The sequence below is a fragment of the Bufo bufo genome, chromosome 1 (genome assembly GCF_905171765.1).
Source record: "Bufo bufo chromosome 1, aBufBuf1.1, whole genome shotgun sequence".
Lineage (NCBI taxonomy): Eukaryota > Metazoa > Chordata > Amphibia > Anura > Bufonidae > Bufo > Bufo bufo.
Genome location: NC_053389.1, coordinates 578,524,848 through 578,547,849, shown reverse-complemented (window position 1 = coordinate 578,547,849; position 23,002 = coordinate 578,524,848).

Below are 23,002 nucleotides of genomic sequence, written 5' to 3'. Positions count from 1 at the left end.
CATCTATGAAACATGATGGTAGTAGTATTATAGTTTTGATGCATCTGGTCCAGGATGGCTTGCCAATTGCCATCATTGATGGAACAATGAATTCTGAATTATACCAGCAAATTCTAAAGGGAAATTCCAGGTCAACTGTCCATTAGCTGAATCTCAAGAGAATGTGGCTCATGCAGCAAGGCCAACACAACTCATTCTACTAAAGAATTATTAAGCGATAATAAAGGTAAACTGTTGAAATGGCCAAGTCAAAGTACTGACCGTAATCCAATAGAAATGTTGTTGAAGGGCCTGAAGTAAGCAGTTCATAGGAGGAACCTACCAATATAAGAGTGTTAAAGCTGTTGTATATGGATTATTTGATTACAATTCCTCAAAAAGGATGAGCTGGACTATCAAGGATTGCCAAAAATCTTTAGTTGCAGTTATTTCTGCACAATGAGGTCACATTCGATTCTGAAAGTAAAGGTTCACAATACTTTTGTCTTTCACAGACGTGATATTGGATCAATTTTCTTAATACACTGATGACCAAGTATCATATTTTTGACTCATTTGTTTGTTTTTATCTTTATCTACTTTTAGGACTTAAATTTAATGTAGCAGCCCATAGATTCTGATAGATCTGATCTGATAGATGCATGATTCTAGTAATGGTACCCACACCTTTCTCCAGAATGGTGGTAACCAAACCCCTGTCTTCTACAGGAGTCATTGAAACAGCCAAAAATAATTCTAGACTCTCATAGACATGAATGAATAAAACTGTGCATATGCAGGGTCACCTGTCCATTTACTCCTCTCTGCCATCTAGTCGTCACTCGTCACCTCACCAGGCCAAACAAGGGTTCGGTGACCCCTATTGTGGACATAAATTCCGGTCCCAGAGTTGAGATCTGCATCTTTGAGACATTACTGAAATATCCTGTGGATATGCTATAAATGTCTAAGAATGGAACACCGGTAAAGTAGAGTAACATGTATGTAGAGGACTTATAGCCATTTAGGAAACCATATCTCAATGAGATTTCCTCATTGATTTCCCTATCCAATCTAATAGAGGTGTTTTGCTAAGAACAGTGGCACTTACTCTAATCTCCAACAATAGGCAAGACATTTACTAATCATTAACTCATCAACTATTTGTCAGCCATACAAGCACAGACTCATCCTATGAAGATAAGGACATACATTTACTGTCTGTGTCCAGTGAATTCCCTCTTGTGGAGACTACAGGCATGCTCAATCTTCTCATATAACTGGATAGTTGTGTGAAGAGAAACAAGGAAAGGCTTTGATCTATTATATAAAAAGAGTCCTGGCCCTGCAAGAATTCTTAACTTATTTATAGTAAATAAAATGAAATTATAGTTTGCTCTCCTGAACTAGATCACCACCAATAACCCCTTCACCCTCCAAACCATATATTAATAAACTTAATTAACTTTCACAAAAGTTAGTATAATCCCATAACCATCTTTAACCAGCATGAATAATAGCTACAAATATTAATCCTTCAATATCATTAGACCACCAGAGGTTAAAAGGGTTTTCCAAGATTTTAATACCGATGACCTGTCTTCAGGATAGGTCTTCAGTATCTGATCGTTGGGGGTTCAACATCCAGGACCCTCGCTGATGAGTGGTTTGAAAAGGTACCAGTGCTCCTATGAGTGCTGTGACATTCTCAGTCCTCACAAATCACAGTGCCATAGATAGTATCACTGGTATATATAATTTGTCACCATAATTTGAACCCTTATTGGTTACTTGGAACATATATAGAGACCATTGGTTTTCCATGACTGTCAGGTATGGAACAGACAATATCCTGACATCTACCTCAGAAAAGCTGAAGTGTGCCAATGGGAACTGAAAAGTGGCATGGTGCTCAATGTGGATAATTGGAAGGTGAGGGGAGTGCCCTCAGGGCCATATTCACCACTGATCACGGGGCATTATTATAAAAAATTTAAATGACATACTACATTCTAGCATTGTGATAAACATCAGCATGTTCCCCCCTATCCAATCTAAACTGTACTTTCTAATACTGTGAACTACGCTTGTGTCATAGAAGTGACCAAAGTTCATGACCTAGTTTGGAATGCAATTGCCCCATTAAAAACTGCATTAGGGATTTGTTGCAAGACAGGAACATAATACCATGAAAGTTACCATAACTGTTACCTGGAGATGGTCAAGAATAGTATTACCATTTCTCTTCTGGGTCTTATTTAGTAAGACTCTTCCTGGTCAGGTTTCTTGGCAAACAAGGACTGTAAAGTAGCTCTGATTACTTTTATCTCACTCAGTATAACCCATTGATAAACCTCTTGTCTCTGATGCTTCATGTGCTACTATTTTACTAGTCTTAAATCCATCAGAGACATTGTGCTTTGCTCACTGTGGACAAATAGAAGTGACAGTTTCCTTCCTTAAATAAACAAACCAAGTACTTAATCACAGTTCAAAGACTTGAACAAGTGCCCTTAAGGGTGGCATGGGAAATTACCTCCTTAACATTACAGGAGCTTGCATTGCAAATTCAATTTTTCTAGTATTTTAGTACATGTATGATATACAGTAATAATAATCATCATCATCATATAGTAACATAGTAACATAGTACATGCTATATGCAACAATATATTTTTTAGTTAATGTCTCATGTTCTAGAAGCTGGTTACACTGGAAAGCATGGTGTTAAAAATCAACCTTACTTGGGAAAATTCTGCAGACTAAAATAACCCTGCCTAGAAGGTATGCTAGTGATAAAACATGTCTTTTCTGACACTTATTGTATCTGTTTAAATTAGTTTTTTGATTCTTTTTTCAGTCACTTAGAGTTGACTCTAAGGCTTGATTCAGGCGGCCGTTCCTATTTACATCCATAGAAAGTAGACATAAATGCCTTCTGTATGACTTCCATGGGCAGCCATTTTCTTTCCTCACCTATTATACAATTGAATGGGCGTTGGATGGAAAAATGGACAAGAATGATGCATTGGTCTGTACTGAAAAACAGACCAGTGAATAGAACTGTTGACATTAAAGGGGTTGTCTCATTTCAGCAAATGGCATTTAGGATGTAGACAAAGTTATACAGATATCAGTTAAGTGCACTGAGAGCAGGCCAAAGCCACCCGATGCACTCTTGCTCCTCCTTATTCCTCGGCCAGCCCCTCCTTCTTGATTGACAAAGCCAGGTCTTTGCATAGTCATGTTGACTGGCCCTGTCAATCCAGAGGGAGGGGGTGACAGAGGAAATAGGAGGAGGACGGGTGCACAGAGTAATTTGTTCCCTCCCTTGGTGCACTGAACTACTCATTTACATATGGATTCAAATACTTTTCTTTCCAGAATGAAGCAACAGACGTGAAAGGTGTCATTACATTCCCCCTGAAATAATCTTACCATGCATTATGCCAGGTTTAACACTAAGTTTCTTGGTGTAAGACTCCTATTATAGGGGATTTTGGTATTGAAAATATAATGAAATTTGATTTGATCTTTTTATCAGTTGTACAATACATTTTATATACCATGAAGCCAGTCTTAAAAGCTTTTAGAAGTGATGGCATCTTCTTAGAATAGGCTATCACTACCTGATTGGCGGGGGTCTGAATCAGATGTTCTGCAATAGCTCAGGTGCTAGAACTACACAGTTGTGCGTGTTGTGCAGAGTTTGTTATTGCAGTACTGCTCCTATTGAGGTGAATGGAAACATTGCTGCAGTATGTAGCGCCATCCACTGCACAGCGGGCATACTGTGTGGTTCCGGCACCAGAGCTACTGCAGAACATCTGATAGACAGATGAGCAAGGTGTTGGACCCCCTCAAATCAAATAGTGAAGGCCTATAGTGATGAGCGGCATAGGCAATATTTGTTTTTGTGATATTTTGTGAATTTATGGGCTAATATTCGCCATAAATTCGCAAATTCTAGAATTTGCGATCTCCAGTCATTATTTTCTTGATTGCAAAAATTGGCAATGTAATTTAGGCGTATTGCGCGCGCAATACAGGCATGGCTCACTTTTGCTACATTAGTCAAGCTGCTAGAAGTTTCCTGAAGCTGGAGAAAATGGTTGGCAGCAACTTTCATGACTGTGAGGAGGAACTCCTGATAGAGTGCTCCAATATATTCGCAATTGCACAATACCACAATTACATTATAGAAGCAATATAACCCATAAGGGACCCATAAGGGACAGATTATGCAGGAGAGAATATGGAAACAATGTGTAACCCCCGATTACACTGAACTGGTAAGGACACAAACGCAATAACCTCAAATTATAACCAACATGGTGAAGTAACAAACACTGCCCGAATCCTACACCCACCCAGCATCCATCAATAACACTCCATCTCAGAGGGCACAATGCCTAGCTGTGTAATAGAGACAAGTGCCTGCACCCCCAGCTGGGAATGCTAACAACAAGTGCCCAACACACTATTACTCTTGAGCAGCCTAATACCATGGACACAACTGTGCGGATACCAACCAACAATCAGGAGACACACCACCCTGACGTACGTTTCGCCGTCGCTTCCTCTTGGGGGGCGTGTCTCAAGATCTACCACATCCTCTTAATATAGTACCCATGATAGGTCATAAACCATGATTGACAATTCAAACTGCCTATCAGCCTCACTTGCTGTTGTAATCCCCTCCTACTCATAATGGGGCAACATACCCATGATGCCTCCTGTTCCCTGTATCACCTGCGATAGTCTGAAGTGAAAGCAGTGCCTCTAAACGCTCCCTCCCCTAATGCGTCATGTGATGCGATCACATGATCACCTATCACATGACCACAGGTACTGCATCCACCACAGTGTATACAACAGAGATGATAAATAGATATATCTATATAGCTTGAAACGTCGCTACATGACACTGGGTGAATAAACCACACGTGGGTTTTTTTATCTTAATGGTGTGCTGCTGGCTTTTTCCTTCTTATTGAATGGGACCTTGGTGCTGGTTCATATTGGCCTGATTTTTCACCCAACCGACAGTGTGCTGCGTCTTCATTTTTCATTTTTAGATCTATATATGGTTATATCTTTTATAAATTTATAAATAAATAGATAGATAGACGTGGACACAACAACACTATGATTACACTGAAAGGATTGATACATTAAACTGTGTCAATATTAAAATCTGCATACAGCCATGAATCCTATCCAGACAAACATCAGTGAAAATACATGGAATACACAAAGTACCCAATAAATGATATGCATAGATATATAATAAATATTCATAAAAAACAATAAAATACCAATTCATGTACATTTATGTCAGCGTTTGCTGATCTAAAGTGCTGAGTGTGTGTGCAAAAGTGATGAGTGCCAAACCCAATGTGCAATGTTCTTTTTCTTCACCATTCAAGTCACTTATTCCTCTCTTTTTTTGCACATTGGGTTTGGCACTCATCACTTTTGCACACACAGTCAGCACTTTAGATCAGCAAACGCTGACATAAATGTACATGAATTGGTATTTTATTGTTTTTTATGAATATTTATTATATATCTATGCATATCATTTATTGGGTACTTTGTGTATTCCATGTATTTTCACTGATGTTTGTCTGGATAAGATTCATGGCTGTATGCAGATTTTAATATTGACACAGTTTAATGTATCAATCCTTTCAGTGTAATCATAGTGTTGTTGTGTCCACGTCTATCTATTTATTTATACATTTATAAAAGATATAACCATATATAGATATATCTATTTATCATCTCTGTTGTATACACTGTGGTGGATGCAGGACCTGCGGTCATGTGATAGGTGATCATGTGATCGCATCACATGACGCATTAGGGGAGGGAGTGCTCAGAGGCACTGCTTTCACATCAGACTATCTCAGGTGATACAGGAAACAGGAGGCATCATGGGTATGTTGCCCCAATATGAGTAGGAGGGGATTGCAACAGCAAGTGAGGCTGATAGGCAGTTTGAATTGTCAATGATGGATTATGACCTATCATGGGTACTATATTAAGAGGATGTGGTAGATCTTGAGACACGCCCCCCAAGAGGAAGCGACGGCGAAATGTACGTCGGGGTGGTGTGTCTCCTGATTGCTGGTTGGTACCCCACAGCTGTGGCCATGTATGTGTATGTTATTAGGCTGCTCAAAAGTAATAGTGTGTTGGGAACTCGTTGTTAGCATTCCCGGCTGGGGGTGTAGGCACTTGTCTCTTTTACACAGCTAGGCATTGTGCCCTCTGAGATGGAGTGTTATTGATGGATGCTGGGTGGGTGTAGGATTCGGACAGTGTTTGTTACTTAACCATGATGGTTATAATTTGATGTTATTGCCAGTTCAGTGTAATCGGGAGGGGGGGGGGAACGATGACACATTGTTTCCATATTCTCTCCTGCATAATATGTCCCTTATGGGTTTTATTGTTTCTATAATGTAATTATGGTATATAATAAAATATGATATTTTGAATATGTATGCTCTCGAATTGGTGTTTGTTGTTGCATTATTGCACACTATTGTCTGCAATTTGTTTAATGTTGGCGTTGTTGACACTAAGCTGTGTAAAGTAATTAACACTGAAGAGGACAAATGCTACAGATGGATCTGGATAGATTGGAGGCTTGGGCAGAGAAGTGGCAGATGAGGTTTAACACTGACAAATGTAAGGTTATGCACATGGGAAGGAATAATGCAAGTCACCCGTACATACTAAATGGTAAAACACTCGGTAACACTGACATGGAAAAGGATGTAGGAATTTTAATAAACAGCAAACTAAGCTGAAAAAACAAGTGTCAGGCAGCTGCTTCCAAGGCCAATAAGATAATGGGTTGCATCAAAAGGGGCATAGATGCCCGTGATGACAACATAGTCCTCCCACTTTACAAATTACTAGTCAGACCACACATGGAGTACTGTGTACATGGGCTCCTGTGAACAAGACAGACATAGTATTGCTGGAGAGGGTTCAGAGGAGGGCAACTAAAGTAATAACCGGAATGGGGCAACTGCAATACCCTGAAAGATTATCGACATTAGGGTTATTCACTTTAGAAAAAGACGACTGAGGGGAGATCTAATTACTATGTATAAATATATCAGGGGTCAGTACAGAGATCTCTCCCATCATCTATTTATCCCCAGGACTGTGACGAGGGGACATCCTCTGTGTCTGGAGGAAAGAAGGTTTGTACACAAACATAGAAGAGGATTCTTTACGGTAAGAGCAGTGAGACTATGGAACTTTCTGCCTGAGGAGGTGGTGATGATGAGTACAATAAAGGAATTCAAGAGGGGCCTGGACGTATTTCTGGAGTGTAATAATATTACAGGCTATAGCTACTAGAGAGGGGTCGTTGATCCAGGGGGTTATTCTGATTGCCTGATTGGAGTCGGGAAGGATTTTTTTTGCCTTCCTCTGGATTAACTTGCAGGATAACAGGCCGAACTGGATGGACAAATGTCTTTTTTCAGCCTTATATACTATGTTACTATGTTACATGGAGGGTGATTCCCGCAATGGACTCGCTCGTGGGAAACAGCATTAAGACCTACTTACATATAACGATTTTTAGAACCACCAGATAGCCAGCAAGGAGTCTCTTTCTTAGCCTGGGAGGAGCCTTATTTTTGGCCTAATGATGACTTTTATGAGGACTGCGCACCAGGTAGTTCTGAGCAAGCAACTAACCATAGCAGTGATTTTTATGTATGCACAATTGACAGACATCAATGATAAATCTAGTTGTATCCTTTATCATTGATGTTTTCCTGCAATTACACTGGGAAAGCTCAGAAATCAATCAATCATGAAGATAACTGCTGGGTAATTAAAGAGCGCATTAGTAAAGATGTCACTTGCATGTAACAGTTGTCTACATACCTTATATTTAGAGCCATGATGTCATTTGCATCACATAACTTATTCTGAGGTGTTTCATAATGGAATTCATTGCCGGCAGCAAAGTGCAGCATGTCTGGATATGAGCAGAAAAACAAGCAACTTTGCATAAGATCTGCAGAATGCATATAAGAATGGTACAGAGAGTATTAGAAGTCATTACAATGATTCATCATCAATTCCATGTGAGGAGTCGATGATCTCTAAAACATACATTATTATTATTCTTTATCTTGCTATTTCTTACCACTGATGAATGAGAATACCACAGAAGACTATGATACCGAACTTCAATCTTTGGTTACTAAGTTTGGGCTTTTTCCATAAACATTGTGTAATCTATCACCACATTAATACACATGCGAAATATCTCAGCCTTCATGATAAAGCTAATTATTCTAACTTTAGGGGGTTATATTTTTCAAACTGTCAGCTGCTGATTTATGCAGGTTCAGGTTCATACTCTTTGGGTAAACTTTGTCTTATCTTGTTTGAGTATGCCTATGGCGCAGGCAGGAGTCCACTGATAATTTCAGGCTCGACATATTGCCCTAGGAATGAGAGACTTGGCTTTTACAATAGAACATGGCAAATCTTTGTAACATCACACCACTTAAGCATTTGCTGAAGACAATTATGGGCTATTTAATGTGCCTGACCAATTCAAAGGAAGAGATCCATTGTGTTTCTAGTGTGATATTAGACTTTTATAAATGGGATAGCATTATTCATAATTTGTATGAATATAACGGGTAAACCTGGTAATTACAGAGGTTATCCAATGTCTAAAACATGTTGCCAAATTCCCGGGCCCCTCATATACAGTCAGTCCCATAAATATTGGGACACCGACACAATTCTAACATTTTTGGCTCTATACACCACCACAATGGATTTGAAATGAAACGAACAAGATGTGCTTTAACTGCAGACTGTCGGCTTTATTTGAGGGTATTTACATCCAAATCAGGTGAACGGTGTAGGAATTACAACAGTTTGCATATGTGCCTCCCACTTGTGAATGGACCAAAAGCAATGGGACAATTGGCTTCTCAGCTGTTCCATGGCCAGGTGTGTGTTATTCCCTCATTATCCCAATTACAATGAGCAGATAAAAGGTCCAGAGTTCATTTCAAGTGTGCAATTTGCATTTGGAATCTGTTGCTGTCAACTCTCAAGATGAGATCCAAAGAGCTGTCACTATCAGTGAAGCGAGCCATCATTAGGCTGAAAAAACAAACAAACCCATCAGAGAGATAGCAAAAACATTAGGCGTGGCCAAAACAACTGTTTGGAACATTCTTAAAAAGAAAGAACACACCGGTGAGCTCAGCAACACCAAAAGACCCAGAAGACCACGGAAAACAACTGTGGTGGATGACCGAAGAATTATTTCCCTGGTGAAGAAAACACCCTTCACAACAGTTGGCCAGATCAAGAACACTCTCCAGGAGGTAGGTGTATGTGTGTCAAAGTCAACAATCAAGAGAAGACTTCACCAGAGTGAATACAGAGGGTTCACCACAAGATGTAAACCATTGGTGAGCCTCAAAAACAGGAAGGCCAGATTAGAGTTTGCCAAATGACATCTAAAAAAGCATTCACAGTTCTGGAACAACATCCTATGGACAGATGAGACCAAGATCAACTTGTACCAGAGTGATGGGAAGAGAAGAGTATGGAGAAGGAAAGGAACTGCTCATGATCCTAAGCATATCACCTCATCAGTGAAGCATGGTGGTGGTAGTGTCATGGCGTGGGCATGTATGGCTGCCAATGGAACTGGTTCTCTTGTATTTATTGATGATGTGACTGCTGATAAAAGCAGCAGGATGAATTCTGAAGTGTTTCAGGCAATATTATCTGCTCATATTCAGCCAAATGCTTCAGAACTCATTGGACGGCGCTTCACAGTACAGATGGACAATGACCTAAAGCATACTGCAAAAGCAAACAAGAGTTTTTTAAAGGGAAAGAAGTGGAATGTTATGCATTGGCCAAGTCAATCACCTGACCTGAATCCAATTGAGCATGCATTTTACTTGCTGAAGCCAAAACTGAAGGGAAAATGCCCCAAGAACAAGCAGGAACTGAAGACAGTTGCAGTAGAGGCCTGGCAGAGCATCACTAGGGATGAAACCTAGCGTCTGGTGATATCTATGCGTTCCAGACTTCAGACTGTAATTGACTGCAAAGGATTTGCAACCAAGTATTAAAAAGTGAAAGTTTGGTTTATGATGATTATTCTGTCCCATTACTTTTGGTCCCGTAACAAGTGAGAGGCACATATGCAAACTGTTGTAATTCCTACACCGTTCACCTGATTTGGATGTAAATATCCTCAAATTAAAGCTGACAGTCTGCAGTTAAAGCACATCTTGTTTGTTTCATTTCAAATCCATTGTGGTGGGGTAGAGAGCCAAAAAATTTTGAACTGTGTCAATGTCCCAATATTTATGGACCTGACTGTAGATTATACTTCCTTGGCTCCCCAGTACCTACGTAGCTCCTGATTCCCGCACGGCTGCCGCTGCATCTCTCTGTTGCTCAGATCAAAACATCTGGCGACGGGGGACGAGTCTCCCTAGTATCGCGGGTTGACGTTTGGGAAGCTCTTCCACGTCGCGGACTGCTATTGACTGCTCCCCCCGTTGCAGGATGTTTTGATGCAGCAGCAGGTGTGCGGGGATCAGGAGTGACACAGGTGTCAGGGAATGAGATAAGTATAATCTATATGAGGGGCCCGGGCATTTGGGGACATGTTTTAGACATTGTATAATCCCTTTAATGATTCACCTCTTTAAATATATGTAAAATACTTACAGTAATATGCTGACACAATATTTAGAACACTACGTTTATAGCTTTCCGTATGGGAATATGTCACAACGATTTTGGACCATCATCTACAGTAATACATGAGTAGGAGTCCAGATCACTATTTTTTATTATACTACTGTCCCCCATTCCCCCGCTGTCAGGGCGCAGAGCTACATTGATAAACATGGTCAGGACTGCTGTGCATGCGCACATGAGTCCTCTCCATTATGTTAGAACAGCACAGCAGTCCAGACTGTGTATTTCAGTGTAGCTTTGAGTGCTGACAGTTGGGGGAATCGGTGGGGAAGGGGGCAGTAGGAAAAAAATATATATAGTGATCTGGACTCCTTATTTGCAGTTCTATGCATGTATTACTGCATATAATAGTCCAAAATTGGATAACAGATTACCTTAAAACTTCTCTGAACTTTGAAAAATAATCTGTTGACTTTATAACAGATTCTGTATTGGGGTCCAGGAGCTTTAAAAACCTCTCTGGCCCTGAAGTTCTATCCAACTAGACTTTAGACCATTAGACTTCTATGTGATCTTACTCTGCCTCAGTATGCTTCCAATTTCATACAGTGACATGAAGCTTTTTTCTGTATGATTCCATATGAATTTGAGAAACAAAATAAATTTGTGGCATGTCACAGTGAATGCTATCGTACATAGGTAAGAGAATCTCTAAATGTGTATCTTCCTGTGTGAAGGCATATATTACGGGGCTGCAGGAAATATGTGCCTTCATATAGCTCTGTTTTGAGTCTTTAGGGCGATACCTTATATTTTTGTACCTAGTACATGTGTGTTTAGTACAGATAAGCTCCTAAACAGCAATTTTAATTAGGTTTCCTCAAGAAAAAAGATAAATTTAAATGGAGAAACATTCCCAATCTATAGAATGCTCCCATATGAAGCAAACTGGCTATTTTATCCCCTTAAATGGTGTCTTGATTATATTAAAATCTTATTTTGACAAAAATTACCAAATATACCAAAACATAAGTATGAAGCAGTACTCCGCAGAACATTGAAGAAGCTTAGGATCCTATATACACCAATGTGCAATATTTCAGTTCAAGATATTCAGTCTACATATTATGATCCAATTTTATATGGAATGAATGGAGTCATATCCTATTTTGCTGTAATATATATATATATATATATATATATATATATAGGAAAAAGGCAGCACTCCGAAAAAATAAAGTTAAAAAAATACCTTTTTCACCTCAGTGGCAATGGCGATGTTTCGGCTCTATATCAGAGCCTTTCTCAAGCCTTGAGAAAGGCTCTGATATAGAGCCTAAACGTCGCCATTGCCACTGAGGTGAATAAAGTATTTTTTTTAACTTTGCTGCCCTTTTTTCATTTTATATATATATATATATATATATATATATATATATATATATAATATTACAATATTGATGACTGTCCTCAGGATAGGTCATCAATATCAGATTAGTGGGATTAAACTCCCAGAACCCTCACAGATGTTGGAAAGGGATGCAGCCCATGGACGCGTGCTCGGGCATCCTCGCAGCATACGATGAACAGCAACATACATTGTATAGTGGCTGTACTTGGTATTTCAGCAATTCACTTAAATGGGACGGAGCAGCGCATAGACCATGTAACTGATCAACTCGACTTTGGAGGTGTCAGTGCTCGCCTCTACAAACAGCTGATTGGTGGGTCCACCGAAAGTCAGACCCCCACCGATCTGATATGTTAAGAATAAACCAAAAAAGAAAGACCCTATCAGAGGAAGGGCAATACTACAAGTGATTGCACAATTGCCATTTAGCTATTAATGCCCTACTTGCCCCAGATATAATTGGATTATTAGATTTGATAAAATATGCCTAGCTCTGTTCTCAAAAGAGTATAGTAAAGTCAGTGAAGCCAACTGACTACTATGTACAGGGCTAGAAGAGAGTGGGGTTGACAGGTAAGTGCACACCAGTTACCCTTATCTTAACAAAGTAAGGTAATCCTTGGACGTAGGGTACAGAGACTGCTAATTTTAATCACTAGCACTTTCTCACACTGTATAGGATATATAGGTATTTTTAATAGTAAACAATAAAGGTTATATTATCTATCTCTATCAAACGTAATCTATCTAATTCTAAATATTCTTCTACTTTATTGGTTCTCCAAAATGTGCAGAAATCAACCCCTTAAATTGTATCTTCATTTTTAGCACTCCATTAGATAATGTGGGGATTACTCACCTTGTTGTTCTGACCTGGTCATATGATGCTAGAGGGTCTTTCTTCTGTTTGTTTTACCTTTTCTTATCATAGTAAAGAATGATACCAGAAGTGTTCCCTGTCAACAATGGTTATTGGGTAAAAGGTCAGCTTTGAGTCATTCATTCATTCAGTTAAGTGAAAGAAATGCAATGCATTACAAGTTAACACTATAAACTGTTAGAACTTCTTAACCCTCTCAGGTTAAACCTCTTGTGTTTGTACAAGGAGGAAGTAAAAAGTGACAAAAGGGACCTATTGTAATAGGGTTTCCACCAGATCCAAATTAGGGGGCAAAAAGCCGCAATGTCCAGGGCATTTTAAATTAAGTATTGTGATTTATCTTTAGAGAAAACAATCTGCATCTTTTCTAAATAATTTGCTTTGATTAACTGTTTGGTCAGATATTAAAGGAATTGTTCATTTTTGCTACATCATTTCAGGATTTACTTTAGCCCAAATGAAGAAGCCCCTTAGTGCTCATGGATACCGACGTAAGGGTGACTTCACATCGGCGTTATTGAATTCCGTTATAGATTCCGTTATAAAAGTGTTATAATGGAATATAACAGAATTCTAGGATGGAATGCAAAACAGAAACCTTTAAGAGGCATTTCATTTTGCTCCGTCCTAATGGGTTCCATTTGATTCTGTTATACATGACAGAAAAAATAGTCCTGTCGACAAAGAGAGAGAACTTCAAATGGTGAGCTTCAAATGAAATAAATCTTGTCTGGTTCACTCATCTCTAGTTCAAACCAGAAGATTCTTTATTGTGAAATATAAAAAAATGGCATGACACACTATGATTAAAGATGGCCTTGCAGTTCGCCCGGCGGTCGTTTCGCGGCGAACTTTGCTCGTTCGCTGTTCGCCTAAGGGCGAACATATGGCGATATTCGCGCCCACCATATTCTTTTACATTGTGAAGAACTTTGACCCATGACACATCCATCAGATGATACAGGACAGCCAATTGAGACGTTTCAGCACATGGACATACCCCCTACCTTATAAATAAACCTGATCTGGCCACCATTTTACATTCAGTGTTTTGCCAGTGTAGGGAGAGGTTGCTGTGTGGAGCAGGGACAGACTGTTAGAGACACAAAACGCTAGCTAATAGGGCCACTTTTAAGGACTGGTATAGGTGTGCTATCGATATGCGTGACTTACTGAGGGGTGTAATATACTTATCATATACTTTCTAACATAGAAAGTATATTATAGTGCAATTGTATTGTGCAGCAGTTGTGTGCGGTTCTGCTGCGATACTGCAGGTATATAGAGGGACAAACGCTATTGGAAAAACTAATTTCTACTAGTGTGATATACCAGTTGCACCCCAAAAAAGCTGATTGAGGCAGGGGTGTTATATACCAATAATATACTTTCTATATAGTGCATTTAGGTAGTGCAGCATTTGTTTGCGGTTTTGCTGCGTTACCACATCTACACAGAGTGGCAAACGCTATTGGAACAAATAATTTCTACTGGTGTGATATACCAGTTTCCCCCCCAAAAAACTGATTGAAGCAGGGGTGTTATATACCAATTATATCCTTTCTATACACTGCGTGCAGAATTATTAGGCAAATGAGTATTTTGACCACATCATCCTCTTTATGCATGTTGTCTTACTCCAAGCTGTATAGGCTCGAAAGCCTACTACCAATTAAGCATATTAGGTGATGTGCATCTCTGTAATGAGAAGGGGTGTGGTCTAATGACATCAACACCCTATATCAGGTGTGCATAATTATTAGGCAACTTCCTTTCTTTTGGCAAAATGGGTCAAAAGAAGGACTTGACAGGCTCAGAAAAGTCAAAAATAGTGAGATATCTTGCAGAGGGATGCAGCACTCTTAAAATTGCAAAGCTTCTGAAGCGTGATCATCGAACAATCAAGCGTTTCATTCAAAATAGTCAACAGGGTCGCAAGAAGCGTGTGGAAAAACCAAGGCGCAAAATAACTGCCCATGAACTGAGAAAAGTCAAGCGTGCAGCTGCCAAGATGCCACTTGCCACCAGTTTGGCCATATTTCAGAGCTGCAACATCACTGGAGTGCCCAAAATCACAAGGTGTGCAATACTCAGAGACATGGCCAAGGTAAGAAAGGCTGAAAGACGACCACCACTGAACAAGACACACAAGCTGAAACGTCAAGACTGGGCCAAGAAATATCTCAAGACTGATTTTTCTAAGGTTTTATGGACTGATGAAATGAGAGTGAGTCTTGATGGGCCAGATGGATGGGCCTGTGGCTGGATTGGTAAAGGGCAGAGAGCTCCAGTCTGACTCAGACGCCAGCAAGGTGGAGGTGGAGTACTGGTTTGGGCTGGTATCATCAAAGATGAGCTTGTGGGGCCTTTTCGGGTTGAGGATGGAGTCAAGCTCAACTCCCAGTCCTACTGCCAGTCTCTGGAAGACACCTTCTTCAAGCAGTGGTACAAGAAGAAGTCTGCATCCTTCAAGAAAAACATGATTTTCATGCAGGACAATGCTCCATCACACGCGTCCAAGTACTCCACAGCGTGGCTGGCAAGAAAGGGTATAAAAGAAGAAAATCTAATGACATGGCCTCCTTGTTCACCTGATCTGAACCCCATTGAGAACCTGTGGTCCATCATCAAATGTGAGATTTACAAGGAGGGAAAACAGTACACCTCTCTGAACAGTGTCTGGGAGGCTGTGGTTGCTGCTGCACGCAATGTTGATGGTGAACAGATCAAAACACTGACAGAATCCATGGATGGCAGCTTTTGAGTGTCCTTGCAAAGAAAGGTGGCTATATTGGTCACTGATTTGTTTTTGTTTTGTTTTTGAATGTCAGAAATGTATATTTGTGAATGTTGAGATGTTATATTGGTTTCACTGGTAAAAATAAATAATTGAAATGGGTATATATTTGTTTTTTGTTAAGTTGCCTAATAATGATGCACAGTAATAGTCACCTGCACACACAGATATCCCCCTAAAATAGCTAAAACTAAAAACAAACTAAAAACTACTTCCAAAAATATTCAGCTTTGATATTAATGAGTTTTTTGGGTTCATTGAGAACATGGTTGTTGTTCAATAATAAAATTAATCCTCAAAAATACAACTTGCCTAAGGGCTCTTTCACACCTGCGTTGTTGTGTTCCGGCATAGAGTTCCGTCGTCGGGGCTCTATGCCGGAAGAATCCTGATCAGGATTATCCTAATGCATTCTGAATGGAGAGAAATCCGTTCAGGATGCATCAGGATGTCTTCAGTTCCGGAACGGAACGTTTTTTGGCCGGAGAAAATACCGCAGCATGCTGCGCTTTTTGCTCCGGCCAAAAATCCGGAACACTTGCCGCAAGGCCGGATCCGGAATTAATGCCCATTGAAAGGCATTGATCCGGATCCGGCCTTAAGCTAAACGTCGTTTCGGCGCATTGCCGCATCCGACATTTAGCTTTTTCAGAGTGGTTACCATGGCTGCCGGGACGCTAAAGTCCTGGCAGCCATGGTAAAGTGTAGTGGGGAGCGGGGAGCAGTGTACTTACCGTCCGTGCGGCTCCCCGGGCGCTCCAGAGTGACGTCAGGGCGCCCCAAGCTCATGGATCATGTGATCACATGGATCACGTCATCCATGCGCATGGGGCGCTCTGACGTCATTCTGGAGCGCCCGGGGAGCCGCACGGACTGTAAGTATACCGCTCCCCCGCTCCCCACTACTACTATGGCAACCAGGACTTTAATAGCGTCCTGGGTGCCATAGTAACACTGAACGCATTTGGAAGACGTCTTCAAATGCTTTCAGTACACTTGCGTTTTTCCGGATCCGGAGTGTAATTCCGGCAAGTGGAGTACACGCCGGATCCGGACAACGCAAGTGTGAAAGAGGCCTAATAATTCTGCACTCCCTGTATAGTGCATTTGGGTAGTGCAGCATTTGTTTGCGATTTAGCTGTGTTACTTCAGCTACAGATAGTGACAAACCCCATTGGAACAAATAATTTCTACTAGTGTGATATACCAGTTGCCCCCCAAAAAAATTGATTGAAGCAGGGGTGTTATTTATGCTAAAATCATTTGCAGTCATTTCTTGTGAAAGAGCATAGGGCGGTATTTCAGTAATACACGAAACATTTAAACGCACTGCACGGTTGCATTAATTTCTGGTGAAAGAGTATAGGGGCTTATTTCATAAAAAAAATAAAAATACATACGCAGTGCTGGTGAAAGCATAAAGTGGCCTATTTCAGTCCAAAAAAAAAAAAATACATTTTCAGTTCACTTCTCCAGTTATTTCTGTTGAAAGCGTATAGTGGCCTATTTGAGTCCAACAAGAAATATACACTGCTCAAAAAAATAAAGGGAACACTTAAACAACACAATGTAACTCCAAGTCAATCACACTTCTGTGAAATCAAACTGTCCACTTAGGAAGCAACACTGAGTGACAATCAATTTCACATGCTGTTGTGCAAATGGGATAGACAACAGGTGGAAATTACATACTCTGTGATTGTGCCACTCGGAGGCCTCCTCATACTGCTGCCACCTCCACACAGTCATTGTGCCACTCTGTGGCCTTCTGATGCTGCCGCCACCTCCAGACTTTGTCATTGGGCCACTGTGTGGTCTCCTCATGCTACTTCCGCCTCACCATTCTGTCATAGGGACACTCTGTGGACTTCACATGCTGTTCACACCCTCCCCACTTCATGACTGGGACACTATTTTGGCTTTTGGTCTGGCTGACATCATCATTTATTTGACCTTTCTTCTGATCTGTCAGAAGGAAGGAAAAATGAGACGCACAACAGATCCTGTCTGTGTACCAGCTGTAAGGCCTGTATGGTCCCATCAGAATTGGCTTATGATTTGGTAGACAAAAGCAGGAGTGCATACAAAACACAGAAGACATGCAAATATTCCATTCATGTGTCATCTCTGTTTTAGATCCACTCTTGTTTTTATTGGCATTAGCAATACTGAGCAAATGCTGACCGAGTGAAGGCGTATGCTCCAAAGACAGGATCCGTTTTTTGTGGGTTATTGTTCTGCCGGATCAGAGGAAGGGCAAATTAATCAGTGACGTCAACACAAACTTACTGCTGACATCCTCTCCACTCTGTCGGGTGGCTCTACTTGAATAAGCGTGTAATAGAACAGGTTCTGTAGACATCTATGTGGAATCAGCTGACAAGGGTGTAAAAGGAGTGCATTTCTTCTTGACACTAACATCGACCTATAAGGCAGAGTTCTTACTTGAGTTATTAGGCCAGGTTTGTCAAATTTAGGAATACTTTCTTATAATTTTAATCAAGTTTTGGTTTAATAAAATTAATGTTAAAATATTTTATAAATTTAATAATAAAAATTAAATGTTGCGTAAGACAGGAGAGAATCGGACAGTTCTCTGTATATTCAACGACGTGGTGTTGCGATGGAGAAAGCATTCCAACAAAAAAATTACTCTCCACCTGGAGCAGAATCCTGTCAAGATTAATGCAAGTGCGGTATTGGCTGCTCATCCAGCAAAATACTTCTGGGGGAACCTGCCTTCCAGGCTTAGGCCTCTGCTAGCAACAGACAATGAGAAGAAGACAAAGCTTCAAAATTGCTTGGAGCCCGAAAGAGTTGCAAATTTAATCAAGATTCAAACCAACCAGGGCCCAGTCTCTTCGTCAGGGGTTCCCAGTCATCATGGAAAGGAGGGCATCCTTATTATATTTAATAAATGTAATAATAAAATGTTTAATAAATTTTATAATAAAAGTTACATTTTTCCTAACACAGGAGGAGGAGGACATCCTGTGGTGCACGGAAATGGAGATGGTCTTCGGATTCCCACACAGACGTCTCAGAAATGAACCGCAGCTCCCAAAAGCAGCTCCTGGGAAGATCATCCGTCATCTATTCGCCCCACTTCATTTTGGAAGTGTGTAGAACCCGTGTGGGACCCCCACGCTGCAGATTGATCATGGAGACACCAAATTTTATAATATATATGGAATAAATTTCATAATAAAATGAAATAAAAACTTTTATAATAACTTTTTTTTTTTCTTAGGAGAGGATCAGCCAGTCTTCAGTTTATTCAACGATGTGGAGGGTGTTGCGATGGAGAAAGCATTCCAAAAAAACAATTGCTCTACACCTAGAGCCGAATTCTGTCAAGATTGATGCAAGTGCTGTATTGGCTGCTCATCCAGCAAGATACTTCTGGGGGAACCTGCCTGCGAGGCTAAGGCCTCTACTTGCGACAGACAATGAAAAGACAAAGCTTGTTCTTTGCTGTACATTGAATGAATAATTTTTGGGTCCTGTACTCCACTGGCCTGCAGTAAAATTGATATCTAAAGACCGTCTAATATACCTCCAGCCACATAATCACTTGATGTTTTCTGTCCGGTGAATGCCTAATGTTTGGGGCCTGTACTCCCATAGCCTAAAATAAAAAATTTCAAGGCTCCAGCATGGCACATTTTTGAGAGTTTCAATTTAAGACGCAGAAAAATGGCCCCTGATTAAAATACATATTTTTTGTGGGAATTTTTGCCATTGATCCCCCTCTGCTATGTCACTGTCCATGTTGTGGGACGATTTGTGCACTTCTTGTAATTATTTGGTGGCTGCAAATATGAGCTGATGGTTTTTCAGGTTCGCCTGCCATTATAGTGAATGGGGCCCGCCGCAAACTTTTTTTTTTTTTTGACTTGAATAACACAATTTTATTAAAATGTACAATGTGGCTGCAGGGATCTGTTGGGTGGCCATTACCGGACATGGGGGAATTTTTCAATTTTATTTAATTTTTTTAAGTTTTAAAATAGTTTATTTTCATTTTCAGATAAAGACATAGTAACATGACACCAACAATGGTGTAACAAGGTACCGGATACAAAAAGCAAAGGGAACCGTCCTGGCCGATGTTCGTCCATCACTAACTATGATCCATTAAACCATTCTTGATATTACTTCTATGTTTGCTCAGTCTTGCTCTAAATACATTGAACCCTAACAATGAGGGACCCAACCTGCTCCTACTAGAGTACAGGAGCTTAAATATTGTGCACAGCGCTCAGAATTAAAGACCATCACCAAATGCCTTACATGTACAGTGTTTGTTATTTTTTAGGTTAAAGGAGTTCTCTGTTTTAGACAATTCTTTTTATTTTCATTAACAATTTTTATTGTTTTTGTTCAATAAGTCAAATGAGAATGACATTGAAGTACACCAAGGTTGAACGCCTTGCACCCGCACTAAATCATGACCCATTAATTTCTATGGGGCTGTGCACACGAGCGGTGATTTTCACGCATCACTTGTGTGTTGCGTGAAAATCGCAGCATGTTCCTCTTTGTGCATTTTTCACGTAACGCAGGCCCCATAGAAATGAATGGTGTTGCGTGAAAATCGTAAGCATCCGCAAGCAAGTGCGGATGCGGTGCGATTTTCACGCACGGTTGCTAGGAGACGATCAGGATGGAGACCCGATCATTATTATTTTCCCTTATAACATGGTTATAAGGGAAAATAATAGCATTCTGAATACAGAATGCATAGTACAATAGCGCTGGAGGGGTTAAAAATAAATAAAAATAATTAAACTCACCTTAATCCACTTGATCGCGCAGCCCGGCTTATCTTCTGTCTCCTTCTTTGCTGATTGCAGGAAAAGGACCTGTGGTGACGTCACTCCAGTCATCACATGATCCATCACATGATCTTTTACCATGGTGATGGATCATGTGATGAACCATGTGATGACCGGAGTGACGTCACCACAGGTCTTTTTCCTGCAATCAGCAAAGAAGGAGACAGAAGAAATGCCGGCTGCGCGATCAAGTGGACTAAGGTGAGTTAAATTTTTTATTTTTTATTTTTAACCCCTCCAGCCCTATATTACTATGCATTCTGTATTCAGAATGCTATTATTTTCCCTTATTACCATGTTATAAGGAAAAATAATACAATCTACAGAACACCGATCCCAAGCCCGAACTTCTGTGAAGAAGTTCAGGTTTGGGCACCAAACATGCGCGATTTTTCTCACGCGAGTGCAAAACGCATTACAATGTTTTGCACTCGCGCGGAAAAATCGTGCATGCAACGCCCGTGTGAAAGAGGCCTTACAGAACAATTGTACATATGAACATTCAAAAAGAACATAAAAGAAAAGGAGGGGTAAACAGTCATGTTTACATAGAGGTAGCTATATTGTATAAGAGGTGTTAAGTGAAGTGCCTATATTTTTTCCATAAAGATGGATAGAAAGGTGGCTCTAGTACTCAGTTCCCAGTGGGAATGTTCTTCCAGGCGGTACAGCTGATCCACTTTATTGAGCCATTGGTCAACACTAGGAGCTTCAAGAGAGCGCCAATGGATGGGGATCATCAGGTGTGCGGCTGAGATCAAGAAAGAAAAAAGGGACAGTGTATGTACGTCCCTTCCCCGAATGCCAAATGAGAGAAGCGCAATTTCAGGAGTACATGAGAATGTAGATTTGCAGACATTATTGCTAATTCGGAAAATGGCTTTCCACCAATCAGCTATTTTAGGGCATTCCCACCAAATGTGGAAAAAGGTGCCTTTCATGGTCTTACATCTCCAGCAGCGGTCAGAAACATTGGGGGTAGTACAGAGAGATTTTATCTGGCGTTTTGTACCACCTAGACAATACTTTATACCCATTCTCCTGAACCCGCACGCAACGGGAGAGTTTATGGGAGATAGTACAAAGTTTAGTAGTCTCCATCTGAGAGAACTGTCTCTTCAAGTCTCTCTCCCATAAACCAATGAAAGCTGGTTTGGCATTCGTGAGAGGGAGACCTAGTCTTTTGTACATAGTGGAGATAAGTTTGGAGGAGTATTTGGAGGTTGTCAACAGATTTTCAAACCAATCTGGGGCGCTTTGAGTGTTCAGTAATTTTGCCCAATAGAGGAGGTCTTTTCTAAGATAATTAAAGAGTAAGGTACTTGAGGGAGGGAGGTTCAGGGTCTCTTTAAGTAGTAGGTCTGATAGAATGCATCCATCTTTATCGAGTAGATCTAGTACTGTCTTGTTAGAGGATCTGATCTCAATGGGAGAGGAATCTCTCAGCTCACGTGGTGAAAGAGATTATATCCCTAATTTGTAGAAGAGGAGAAGGTAAAGTTAGGGCCCGATAGTTAGCGGAGAACCACTCCCACACCTTAATAGTTGTACAAACTAGAGGATTAGGTATAGAAGCTCGGGAGGGAAGTGGTCTATCCGCCAACAACAAGGGCCTAAGGGTGGAGGGAAAGTATACATTTTCCAAAGCTATCCATTGTTTTTGCTGGGAGGGTCTAAGCCAATCCACTACTCTACACAAGTGTATAGCTTTCATGTATTTTTCAGGATCTGGGAGGCCTATCCCGCCTAGAGGTTTAGGTTTAGTTAGGGTTGAAAAGGAGATCCTAGGCTTCCTTCCCTGCCAGATAAATTTCCGAATTTGATTGTTTAAGGAACGGAAGTATGACCTGGGGATAGCTATTGGGAGAACTTGCATTAGGTAAGTGAGTCTAGGAATCACCAAAGACATGACCAAGTTCTTTCTCCCGAACCAGGACAGATATTGGTGATCCAGTGAGTCCAACTGAGCAGCGATGGCGGCTAGGAGGGATGTGTAATTGAGGCGAAATAGGTCGGAAAGATGAGAGGTTAGTTTAATACCTAAGTAATTTAGATGAGGAGAGGACCAGTTACAAGGGGAATTGGTTTTGAGAGCTGAGATTGTGGTGGGAGAAAGGCCAGTGTGGAGGATTTGTGATTTATGTGGGTTAACTTTGAAATTGGATAAAGAGACAAATTTTGCTAAAAGTGTCGTTATTAAGGGCATGGATGTGGAGGGATTGGTGATAAGTATCAGAAGGTCATCAGCAAAGGCAGCTAATTTGAACTCTGATGTCCCTATTCTTAGACCCATAATTCCTTTATCTTGCCTGAGGGCCTGCATAAGGTTTCCATCACGAGGACAAATATAAGGGGGGAAAGAA